Source organism: Columba livia, chromosome 5 (genome assembly GCF_036013475.1).
Source record: "Columba livia isolate bColLiv1 breed racing homer chromosome 5, bColLiv1.pat.W.v2, whole genome shotgun sequence".
In the NCBI taxonomy this organism is placed as follows: domain Eukaryota; kingdom Metazoa; phylum Chordata; class Aves; order Columbiformes; family Columbidae; genus Columba; species Columba livia.
This window is the reverse complement of record NC_088606.1, coordinates 16,591,056-16,604,608: the sequence shown is the minus strand read 5'-3', so window position 1 is coordinate 16,604,608 and position 13,553 is coordinate 16,591,056.

The following is a 13,553-nucleotide window of genomic DNA, read 5'->3' as shown; positions in this document are numbered from 1 at the left end:
CATTTTAAAACACGACGGGTTGTTGTTGTTCTGATGGTGCCCTCTGGACTACAGAGAGCACATGAGTCCTTTCTACCATGCCGCTGAGATTAAATGTCAGCATGGAGCTGGTGAAGGCTGTATCTTTCTCTCTGCTGCCAGGCTGTGTTTAATTTGTGGGGCTCTGTTTCCCACTGTGTCTCAAGGGAAAATGCACTCATGGTTACACAAACAGATCAGCAGTGACCTGCTGGAACAAGCTACCCACAGCGCCAATACAGATCAGGTACAGCTCTGCCAAGTGTCTGCTCCAGTTCTTCCAAGTGGATGTACAGCAGATCTTCACCTTTAAGTTGCTTCTTCCTTGATTTCATGTTGTACACTGGTCTTGCCCCCTGCCAGTCCCACACAGTAGGTCCGGGCTTACTCCAAGGAAGAGTGTCTTTCTCAGATATTAATTCCAGGCCCGCTAAGGGACTGCAGATGTAGCACTGTCCCCATAGGCACTGCAGTGGCTTTCACTCCAGCTTTCTTTCTTTTCCTTCTGCAATGAGACCCTCTGTGTCTCAAGAAGACTCTTACTTTCTATCACTTCTGAAATGTGGCTTTGAGGCTGCTTTGTCATCTTCTCAGGCTGTGTTTTCACAGTTGCTTCAACCTGACCAAAGTGCAGGATGCCACTGCTGGAGGTGTCGCATCTTCCTGCATTCCTGCCATCTCTCTGGGATGGTCAGGGGGCTGGAGCCCAGGACAAGTGGGGAGAGCGGCTGAGAGACCTGGGCTTGTTCAGCCCGGAGAAGAGAAGGTGATGGGGTAGGCTACACCTGCTGTCCTCCCCTATGTAATGGGCTACATTAGAGAGAAAATGGAGCCCAAGGTGCACCGTGGTGATGTGCAAGGGAGGTGACACAAGCTGCAACAAGGTAAATGCAAATGAGGTATAAAGAATGTTCACAGGGAGGTGAAACACAAGGGCAGGTCACTGTGTAAGGCTGTGAAATTGCCGTCCTTGGAAGCATCAAAAACCTGGCTGGACACAGCCCTGGGCAGCCTGAGCTAAAGTCCAGTTTGGTGCTGCTGTGAGCAGGTGATGGGATTGGATGACCTCCAGAGGTGCCTTCCAACCTAAATTGTTCTAATTTTCTCATAAAAATGATTGTGAAACTGTGCTTGCAGGAGACACTGTCTCCAGTCACACTGCAGGTTTGCACCTCACTGTGCAGAGGAACCTCCCCCTGCTTCTGACCACATGACTCCAGTGGCTTTTCCCTGGAACACTCAGTCCCCTAGGAAGGTGTCATCTCCCTTGTCCTCTGGCATGCCCCTGCAGGGACAGCACAAGGTGAAAAGACAGCCTTCCTCCTGGCTGCTCAGACACGGGCTCTGCCAGAGCACAGCACACAATACACACACGGGAACAAACAAATCTGGTGGCCCATCTGCCGTGCCGCTGGCACCGCACAGCCGTCGCAGGCACCGCGCACCGCTCCAGGATGCCACGGGGCACAGGCTTGCAGCAAAGGACTGCACTTTTCTCCTTGCGACTTTGAAAGTTTCCAGCACTCGTGATGTTGATAGCGATCCATGTAGCTGCTTTGATTTCTCTAGATCTGCCTGTAATTAAGACCTGCAAATGACGTTCTTTTTAAAAGCCTTTGTGGAGGGGAGAAGGAAAATGGTGAAACTTGGAACAGGCAAATCTGACTGGGCTATTTCAAAAGTAGAAGTTGCTGCCAGAGAAACACTTGATATTGTCATTTTCCTTGACATATCTCTATTAAGATGGTAATTTTTCAGATGTGTCCTTAGTGAGGCATTTAAGCAATTGAGATTTAACTACATTTGCTTCTGTAGAGATGCAAGAAGTATGACTGTGAGTGTCTCAACAGGTCTGATTCTTCGCTGTCTAGCCTCAGGACAAGAGAAAGCATCTCCAAAGATGAACTCGTGCAGTTACAGTGGGGAGAGCTGTCTCTGATTATTGACAAAATACTTTGGTACAGAAGAACATAGTCTGGAAAATGTTCAAATGCATGCTAATTTGTTTTGTACATTTTTTTATTATCTCAGTAGACTTATGTTCTGCTTTCTTGTGCCATGAATAAACAATATATGTGAGTGGATCTGTGAACAAATGTCAACAACTTTCTGGCTTTTATCTGGGCAAATTTCATACCTCTCTGTGCCTGTTTGCAATTGTTCTCTCTGGAGAACTATTGGGAAGAGGAAGAATCAGTGAACTTGTTGCTTCTATGCTCTAAAATTATGTGGTCTGAACATACTCAACATTAGATCTTTATTTTGAGAACATTTGCTTCTTTCAGCAGAGAAACGCCCTAGGTTTCTGCAGGTTTAAAATGTCTGCACACCTCTTGCCATGTGAGACAGATGATCCATAAGAGATTTAAACCCTGCAAACTGCCCAGGGGGGTGCCAACTTCTGCATGTGCCCTGTGGAAACACTTTCTTCTTTCAAATCCCTCCTTAAAAAGCACATCATCTCTGCCAAGGTGCCTTTAGATCTCTCTGAAATGACTAGGAAGTTGTAGACTGGCCTTTTACAGAAATACCCAACAGACAAAAAACTAGCTGATTCTTTAGCCTGATTTTCAACCCCGTAAGTCTACCACCACCTGAGTGTTAGGCTGACTGCTCCAGCACTTGCATTGCCTTCTCTTCCCACGGAATCTTTATATATATATATATATACAAATACATTTTTATTCTATCCATCATCTGTAGTGATGATCATGTACTTAGACACATCATAAACAGGTAGTACGGGTACTGCAGGTGATAGGATCCGGAACTCCTGCATGGGCTGTCATACGTCAGGTGCCTTGGTGGGACGCATTAGCTGGAAACTCCTGCAGTTAGGAAATGTCAGGATGAAGGTGGCTGTCCTGGGCTTTTTGACCACAGATGGAACTGCTGGAGTCCTGCTGAGCTGACATTGATTTAATGTTAACATTTCTCCAGAGGCAAAACTGTTCCTGTATCCAGCTGCTGCATCCTGCAGCCCCTGGGCTGCACTCTGCCTCCCCCTCCTGTCACACCTGGTGTCTCTATACCAGTGATAACCAAAATATTGACATGCCCTTCAGAGCACAGCCTCAGGAAAGCCCAGTGTCTCCTTAATGCCAGATCACTAAAGTATTTGAAAATCTTTTCCAGTCTTGCACCAATTTTGTAGTGCATATTCCTGTACCTTATATAAGAATATGTTATGTAAGACAATAATGCCTTACTAAACCTAAGTATAACCTAGCTATTGCTTGGCTAAGCTGTACTTTACTGTTTCCTAATGACAAGGCTTGTTACTCTGCTGTTGGAGGGGATTAGGTTGATCTGATGTGGTTTATTTCTGACAAAACTACTTTCATTTTGTCATCTTTTTTTTTCTTGCTGTTTATCATCTCGTTATTTTCTAGATGCTTTACTAATATTTTCAGCATTTTTCCAAGAACTAGAGTTGGGCTGAGTCACCTATAATTCCCTAATTATTTTTGTATTTTTTTTTTTTTTAAAGAAAGATACTTTTTATCCTTTTCCAATGCTTTGACAATTTATTGCTCTTTTTTTAATATTTGCTTGTTTTCACTTAGAAGCACATGGTCTCCTCTGCTCCTTTGCATGGTCTGGGAAGACACTGGGGAGCTCAGAGGGGCTACGAGGTGCCTGTAACTGGGGTGGGGGGCTGGGGAAACCTGTAAGTGGAGGGAGATGTGTGTGAGGCTGACCCCCACATACATACTTTTTCCCCCCACTTCCCCAGACTACTGCTTGAGTAGGAATTACAAACAAGTGTAAAGACAAAAATGTGTCTGTTTAAGTAGAACTTGTTATAATCAATGGTGGCTGTGTTAACCACTCCAGCTGAAGGGTTTTAATTAGTAACACATTACCCACCATGGAAATACACCTTAATAGCCACCTTCTGTTGTTAATGTGAACATATTTTACTGACCCACTGTAATCAATGAATCAAAGGTAAATAGTATGTGTTGAATTGCCAGGTTTAGAGTTTTCTGAAGGATTTCCTGTACTTTCCAGATCAAGAGAGTGGCTGGTTGGCCTGTCAACAGAGAGAGGCAGAGGATGGTGATCCGTACCAAAGGGAGAACTGATCCTGCGCCTGACTGAATGTGATGCAACCATCATCTCTCCAATGTAGAGCACAGCCTTAGGAACAGCTTGCAGTGAAATAATGAGAAGTAATTCTGACTTTTTGAATGTGAGACATGGGTTTATGAAGAAGTATTTGTAGATACGAGCTGTTTGTGAGAGCATTGTTCCCTGAACAAGCAAATCATGGACATTTTTCACTGAGTGAGCAGGACTGTTCTTACACTCTTGGCACAGGAAAACATCTCCCAGTACTGATATGGAAAAATAGTGGAAAAAACATTCACCATCAGGAGGTCCAAGCAGACTGGCAGACCTGTCCTGTGCATTACTGTCCCAACAGCTGGATAATTTAGACATAGTGATTCGCTCTCGTCTTTAACCAGAAAATAAGCAAAATAAAATAAATCTTGTTCTGTCAGACAACTGTCTGACCTTGGTCTAACCCAAGCAACCCATGAGATGGTGCTATGGATTGCATGGGCACAACAGAGCAGGAGTTGCCTTGTTGAGCTGAGTTTAGGGGTGGTGGCTTGTGCTGATGCTCACACCACACAGGCACAGAGACGTCACAGTCATCCCTGAAGCTAGTTCTTAGCTAGGAATGATGATTAACTTATTTTTCATCAAAACAAGAAGGAATTGCCTGGATCTGGGCTGATTAAATGTCTTGTAGGTAAGCAGACCCTTCCTAAAGTATGTGTGGGCTGTACCCAGAGGTATGTCCAGGCATTAATCACCTGCTGGGAATAGCAGAGTTTCACTTCCCAGTAATTCCCAACAAGCATGGGCTGCTTTGATGAATACTTTGGTTCCACTAATTTTCCTGAGCTGGTCCATCAATTCATGCCAATTGGACAGTCTTGGGCTACAGAAATATTTACCGCTGCTCAGAAAAAGAAGCCTACAATAAAGATTAAAACATTTAAGTGACTATATTGTTCAAAATATTATAGAATACTTTGCATGAATGTATCCAAAGTCTTTATTCACGGGCACTAAAATTGCTGTCTGTATTGATGAGGAGACTGGTGGCAATATCTGGCACTTGTATGCATAATTACGGTAACCGAGTGAGGACTTTGGCATAAGTTTAATTTCACTTCCTTGTATTTATGACATGCTTAAGTCAATATCAGTTTACACACACTACATAATCACCCATCTGCTATAGAAATCCTGTGCAGTGAAAGTTATTAGTTCCCTACCCTCAACTTCAAGCTTAAAATATACTGTGGTGATCTGCTAAACCCACAAAAAAGTGTGGAAGCACACATGAGAGAGAATGGAGAGAAAAATAGTAAGGTTCTGTCTGAAAGACATGAACAGTTTCAGTGAAATTTAGTATGGAAAAGATTGAGTATGAACATTTACTGAAAACATAAATAACAATGATTGATGACTGAATATTAGTATCTATTGCATTTCCCCATGGTGCATGACTTTTCCCACTACATAAGTGATAAATAAAAAAGAGAAACTTCTCTGGGAGGGAGGTAAACTTGATGATCAATAGCATTCAACAAGAGGAAATACAGATTTTCGCAACTGTTTTGTCAGATAATTTAGTCTTATTTTATGTTTTTTTTTTTCTTCAGTAAGCATAGCATTAATATAGAGCTATTTTACAGCTGGGCAGCAAAACAGTTGGTGCTGAGGACCCACTGTCTCCACTAGACTTGTTTTAAGTGAATTTTCCTTTGGACTGGGTGTCTCCCAACACTAAGCAGACATGCTGGGAGCTCCTGGAAGGTTTCACCCCCACCAGCTTCACCCAGAGGGGAGCCAGGTCCCACTCTGAGGCTCTGGTGTCCATGGAGCTTGTTATTCCTGCCCTAAAGGCATCCCGCATTTCTGACTTTTTGTGATTGCTTAGTCCTCCAGTCAAGGGAAAAGTAAACTATGGTACTTAATTCAGTGCCTTATCCCCATCTAAATTATCCATGGAGAAAGGAGTAGCTGAAGGGTTACTTGTGAAATTGTTTGCCCCCATGGCTCAGAATTTCTTCTGGCAGGTTATCTTCTGCGTCCTCTCTTTGTTTGTGCTTTATCAGGAATTCCCAGGGAAGATAACTGCAGAGGAAGGCCCAGCAGCTGGTCACCCTCACCCAGGGTGTTCATAACACATTGTCCTCCCAGAGGCAGGCAATGCGGTTGTTTGGTGATCCGCAGGAAAATCTTCCTCAGGGAGTTCAGCAAAGCTTTTCCCCCGCTGGTTTCCAGCAATCGAAGATAGAAGCTCATGTTTTCAGTGTTTAGATGTTTGTCCTAGTCTCCAAAGAGAACAAAATGTCAATTTTTCACACTTTCTCTCTAGAACGAAAACTGAAAGAAGAGTCAGGAAATGTATATTTTGTTTCAGCAGTATGTACTGACAAAAAAAACAACAAACAAACACAAAACAAAAAACATTTAATCTTTCCCAGAACAGGAAAGTGAGTTTTGCTTTGAACAGACCAAGCAAGTCTTCATTTCAGTGTGAGCTGTTCGTGGCTCCCTGAGGGGCCATTACTCCCATCCATGTTTTGCCTACTCTGTGGTGCATCCTGATGCTTGGAGATAACCTGGCATCGGGAAGGGCCAAGGGAAGCTGCTCTGCCCTGGCTGTGGGGTGTAAGGGCTCCAGATCTGGATGCAGTACTCCAGGTGGGGTCTCACCAGAGCAGCAGGGCAGAATCACCTCCCTTGACTTCTTTTGATGCAGCCCGGGATATTGTTTGCTTTATGGGCTGCAAGTGCACACTGTCAGCTCATGCACAGCTTTTCATTCACCAGTATGACCGAGTCCTTTTCCATACGACTGCTCTCAATCTCTTCATCCCCCAGCCTATATTGATACTGGGGGCTGACTCGACCCTGGTGCAGGACCTTGCATCTCATGAGGTTTACATGAGTCTACTTCTTGAGCTTGTCCAGGTCCCTCTGGATGGTATCCTGTCCCTCAGGAGTGTCAAGCACACCACTCAGCTTGGTGTCATTCACAAACTTGCTGAGGGTGCACTCTGTCCCACTGTCTAGGTCATTGATGAAGATATCAAACAGTGCAGATCCCAATACTGACCCCTCAGGGACACCTCTTGTCACTGATCTCCATCTGGACATTGTGCCATTGACCACTATCCTCTGAATGTGACCATTCAACCAATTTCTCGTCCACCCAATAGTCCACCCTACAAATCTATATCTCTCCAATTTAGAGAAAAGGATGTTGTGGGGGACCATGTCAAAGGCTTTGCAGAAGTCCAGATGGATCACATCCATAGCTCTTCCATGTCCACTAATGTAGTCACACTGTTACAGAAGTCCACTAGGTTGGTCAGGCAGGACTTGCCCTTGGTGAAGCCATGCTGGCTATCTCCAGTCACCTCACTGTCCTCCATGTGCCTTATCATAGCTTCTAGGAGGATCTGTTCCATGATCTTCCCAGGCACAGAGGTGAGGCTGACAGGTTGGTGGTTCATGGGGTCTGCCTTTCTGCCCTTTTTAAAAATGAGTGTGACATTTCCCTTTTTCCAGTCACTCGGAACTTCACCTGACTGCCATGACTTCGCAAGTATCATGGGGAGTGGCTTGGGAACTACATCATCCAGTTCCCTCAGGACTTTGGAATGCATCTCATCAGGTCCCATAGATTTATGTATATTCAGGTTCCTCAAGTGGTCGTGAACCTGATCTTCTTTTACAGTGGGAGGGACTTCGCTTCCCCAGTCCCTGTCTTGAGGTTCATCCACTCAAGAAAGGTGGGAAGACTTTCAGTAAAGAATGAGGCAAAAAGTTTTTAGTACTTCATCTTTCCCGTCTTCTGTTGTTAATAGTTTGTCATTCATGTTAATCGTGGGGTTACACTTTCTTTGACTCTTCCCAGGATACCTGTCCCTGTTTCCACTGCCTGTGCATTTCCTTCTTGCCCTTTAGTTTGACCAGAAAGTCTTGGTAGTACATGCTGAATACTGTATACAAATACATGTGTAGTATATAATAATCCCATTCTGCTTCTATCAGATGTATGCAACACAACTCTAAAATCTCCATGGTGACAGGAGAAGATTCTCTTGGGAAGTGCCCAGTGATAATCACCTGCTGTGTCTTGTTGTGCAAGTGTCTAACAGTGACATACGTATGCTCTCTTCACTGTATTTCTCAACATCGTTTACACAGTAAAATTATGTCTTTACAAGCTATTTACAACATTGTTTGCACTAAATTGGTGATCAGCCATTAGAATTCCAGATACTCTTCCTTGAGAAAAATTTTCCTGCTTCAAGTTTCTTTAGGCAAATGTGAAAACTTTAAGAGTGGAGACTACAGGTAGCATTAGAAATTTGACACTTTTTAGGCTTTTCCAAAGCTTTTAGGTGGATTACTGATACTTCTAGCATCACTAGAACTCAGAACCATATAATCACTGAATTTATACTTGTATGTTTGCGAATTAAGATCTTTTAGAAGTACCCCTAACACTATTGTTGCTGCAAATGTTAAAACAAAATTGGCCAAGATATCTGATTTCTATATGCTTTCTTACAAACACATGCTGTAGAGCCAGGCTTCTCTGAGAAAAGAGTTACTGTACTCCTGTCCTTAAGTGCTCATCAGTATTCACTATGCTGCAGATAAAATCTGCATGCTCCCTCTCCAAAAAGCCTCAGGCTGCTGCTCTGGAGTTCATATCACATCAAACTTCTTGTTTTAGAGACCTCTCAGCATTTTTCTGCCTCTCCATAAGAGGCTTCAAATGCTGGGTCAGGAGGGGCCATAAGCTCCCAGAAGAAGGTGCTTTTCTCCAAGGTGTCCCTGAGACAGTCCTTGCTCAGAACATGTGCTGCTGAGTGGGGAGCAGCATCACACAGTGTCCCCAGAAGCTCCCTGGCACCCCACAGGCGATGAGCACAAGCCTGGGAGAGCTGGGTGACATCAGTGAGTGAGACCTGGCAAGACTGCACCTACTATTCGTGCATTGTGCTTCCTACAATTGAGAAAAATGTTGTGGACAAGAATTATTCTCTTGTCTGCAGGATCAAAACCTTTGGCTTCACCAGTGATTTTCTCATGTGTTTTCTGCTTTCTAAAGTTACTGATCACTGCTTAGTTTTGGTGAAGTGCTGAAGGTCATTAGAGAAAGCATATGCTTCTTAGGCATCTGTGAACATGATGTTTCCCATATTTAAGTTTAGAAGGGCTTTTTATGAATAAATTAGCATCTTAATGGGATGACATGAGCTTGTGCCTATCTCTTTTCCTCAGCTCTCTGGCAAACTAAAGAAAAAGCCTTTTGGTGTTCAGCACAGTGTGGCAGATCTCTTATCCAAAACTAACACTGCAAAAGTAGAGGAAGTGCTGATGGGGAGAGAAAATGTTTCAGAAATTATTGTTGGCTGACTTACACAGAGTCTGTTGTCAGGCTGGTCTGTATCTTTGTGAGGGGTGGTTGCAGGTAAGGATCCCGTGAGGCCAAAGCATGTTACAGATACACTGGAGCTTCTGTGCTCACACTGCTGTGGGTCAGGGAGGACAGGAGGAGGAGCAGATTTGCTACCCACATGATGTTGCTTCCCTGTATTTGCTTTGGTCCTGTTGTGGGATAGAAGGAAATCATCTCTCTAGTAAAGGGTGTGGTTTTGGCTAGCTGCCTTCCTAGGAAAGATGCTTCTTACACTTCTGTTCATCTCGTCCTGCTGTCTGTATATTTCTCTGCTGTGTTATCAGCTGTCTTAGTAAGCCATGACTTTTGGTTTTCCAGCATGACTCCAAGTTGTTACTCTAAGCTGTATGGAAACAAGCTGAAAAACAAAACCAAAAAAACAGCACTCGGAGAACTCAGTCTCACTTTCGACCACAGATATTCATATACTTGTGACAATCAATATCAGCATTTTATTTAAAAATAAAACCAAGGTGCCTTCCCAAAAGCAAATGTAAAGACAATAACACAGAATATCTGCACAGGGCATCTTAAGACATATTTGTCAGTGCTACATTAACTTCTGTGTTTCCTAATACCTAAATAGGCAGTTGTGCAAATTCAGCATTGAGTTTAGCCAACATTTATTGTATTTTGTTTGTTACAATTTACAAGATGGTGATCACAGACATAGCAAACAGACCCAGCTGGTCTTGACCATCACCACGAGTAACCTGGGCATACACAGATACAACCAGCACAAGAATGCCTAGTATGCACCAATATTAGGAAGCAAAAGTTACCCTACCTCTTCTGGGGAAGAAGAATGGCCTGAAATATCTCTTATTCAATAAAAATGCATGTTTGTGTCTATTTTAAAAGTTAACTTTATTTTGCTTGTATTGAGAAGACTTGAGTGGTTTTATTCAGACTCCCAGCTTTAGACTTTCTACCTTTTTTTCTTGGTGACATCTCAGATACTCACGCAGCTGTTGCGGGATGGTGGCCAGGGAGGTGACCGGAGATGGCAAACTAAAAGGAACAACTGGGCATTGCTACTGGTGGTTCCTTTGGGCCCCTGAAGGTTTCAGTTTGTGGAAGACCTGGTGTTCAGTAACTGTTTCTAAATCTGGTCATTTGTTGCATTTATTCTTGCTCTAGTCAATTATTTCCAATGCACAGGGAAAAGGTCAGAGCAGCAGAGATCTTTGAGTCTGTCCTGTTCTTCATATTCATTCTGCTGTTGAACAGTATTATAAACCCAGACTATATCATAAACACTAACCAGACCCAAGACAAATAATCATTCCTGAGGAACAGCAAATAATGTAGATGATGCCTGTGTTTATTTTTTCACAAATGCCAAGGGACTTTCCACTTAGAGGGATGTCAGTCGCATGGTGGAGAAAGAAAAGCCTCTGAGAGGGTGAAATCCTCAAAACTCATCTTCAGCCAAACATGCTGTGATGAGTTGCACAGAGCAACTCCTGAAGCTTTTGCTGAATCTACTGAACAGTTTCTCTCCAGATATTTTTTAGTTGAAATTTAAAGCATTTATTTTTGACGGTTTCTGGATTGGAAAATTATTTTTAAAAGCTTCTTTCACATTTTGTTTGACTCTAATAATACCTCCCCCAGCTCAGTAATGCACAGCTTTTCACCTGGGGTCATACAAAACATGCTGATCACTTGGAGAACCTTTTGGCTTATTTACTGAGAAAATGAGAAGTGGTTTTCTTATGATGTTTCCTATGATGTTTTTCATTCAAAAGGCAGATTTGAAGGTGGTTGTTAGCACCACACTGGCATGGCATTTGATTCACTTGAGGCAGATCTGGGGATGAGAAGGGTGTGGAGGACTGTGAACAGGCACCAGCCTGCCTCCAAGGGGAAATGCTCCCACCCCACGTACACTCACCTCAGTGGCAGCTGAGTACTGCTTCTGGTGACTGAAATTCCTGAATACCATGAAAGAACAAGGAATGATGCATGGAAAATTCTGGTAATCCATTGCTATGAGACACTATTAATAGCATTGCCCTTAAGAAACCTGTTTGAGTTTTGCTTATTTTCTTCAGATGTGTTTGAGGAGAACAAAATTGATGGGTGTGAGAGAGCAGCTGGTTCTGGGTCTGAGATGGAAATGAATGACCTCAGTCATTCAGAGGAGGCCCTATGTCTTTTAGACTCAGGTAATATAAGCAAAAGGGGGTGATATAGCAAGGTGAAAGGTGCAGTTATTTTCTCAATAAATTGAATTCACATTTGCGAAAACAGTACAAGAAGAAGGCTGTGGTTCTGGTCAGGATCAAGAAGGGTAATTTCCAGTAAAATAGAAGAGGAACAAACCCAACAAGAAACAACAGATAGCCCATGAGATGATGAACTACAACGTGGAATCTGCAGGTGCCTAAAGCACATCATTTGTAGCCTCTTTTGTCTTTAGACCCAAAGCATAACACTCTGTTAAAGATCACGGCTCCTCCCTGGTAATGACCAGCTCATAGTGTTCCTGCAGTTGGTGAGTTGTGAGCAACAGTGAGAGGGAAGGACTAGTGGGACTGTATGTCACTCAACGCTGCCTTGTCCTTGTAGTAAAACCATGTTGAACCCTTGGTGCCTCCTTACCTGGCAACTCAATAGCCAAAGAAAATGAAAAGTGGCCAGGCATATATCATGATCAGTACAGACAACAGCAAGGATATCCATTGGTGATGCTATTTAGCCATCCTATACTGTTTTCTATTTTTGCTATGATAAAGCAAACCATGAGGAGCATGGACCCAGTTACAGACAGTAACATCATCTAGAGCTTCTCAGTGGATGAACACCTGCAGTGGCTGCTGTGCATCCTTATTCCCGCTGCTGCTGCACCTGTCAGTCCACACAACAGAAGGGAGGAAGATCAGGAGAAGTGATGGGCAGTGGCTGGTGTATCTTTTCCACCCAAAGGAAATGGGAAAATCCAATTTTAGTAGCACAGACAGTGCAGAGAAAGGCTGAGCACTGTTTTTTTTTGTGTGCGTATTTTTGTTTGTTTGTTTGGGTTTTGTTTGTTTGGGGTTTTTTACCTCTTAAATCAAAGATGGTGGGCCACAAGGGTTTCAGAATCAAAAGCTGCTTTTAGTGAGCTGTTGTTCAGAGTGGCAGCTCCTTGTCACTGGACAGGGATGTCCTTCATTACCTCTGAAGTGACTGTTACCTGAAATGATTAGTAAGAAGCGTTTGGAATAAGGAAGTGAACTGTCCCTTCAGATCTCTCTATCACTCCTTAGGTCTCTGGTCCTTTGGATTTCCCCAGAAAGACTTCTGGAAAACTGAACTACGATCTTTTCATTCCTGGTTCTGCCTAGGAGAAGAAATTGTTTCCCTGAGGTGTTTCATGATTCTTGGACTCACTTCCAGCCATCTCAGGGTGGCCACATTGTGCTGGTGTGAGGTCACTGGGCTGCCTCTCTTACAAAACCCTCTTCCTCCTGTAGGGCCGTCTGCTCGCCCTGACTCTGTTCCCTGCCAGAAGCTCAAGATGTAAGGAATAATTGCTAAGTATGACATCCTAGTACCATTTAGAAGTATTGAGGATACCACAAAATTGACATTTTCACCTTGAACTCCAGCAGGAATTTCCATGTTTTTATTCCAGAACATTGTGATGCCATTAAAGGTTCTCTCCGTCCTTTCATATTTTCTCTCTATTCTTTAATATTTGCAGATCAGCTACCCAGATCTTCCATGCATGTTTTGGCCAGTCAGCACATTACTGCACCGGTACTGGTAACAGGAGTTTCTTTAGGCAAAGGTGATCGTCTCAGAGTGAAGGACTCTGGATCCTAACACAGACAATTACTACTGCAGTAGAAGTGTTAAATGGAGTCACCCAAAGTGGAAAGCTGCTTGTAGATGATCAGTTTAAAAAAGCAGCTACCAGTAGTGTCCCCATGAATAATTACAGAATCTTCTGCGACTTTTGTCTTGGTGGTGTCCTGTATGTATCATGAGTCATGTATTATACAGTCAAGTATGCTGTATGCTCTCAGTTCTTCTCAGC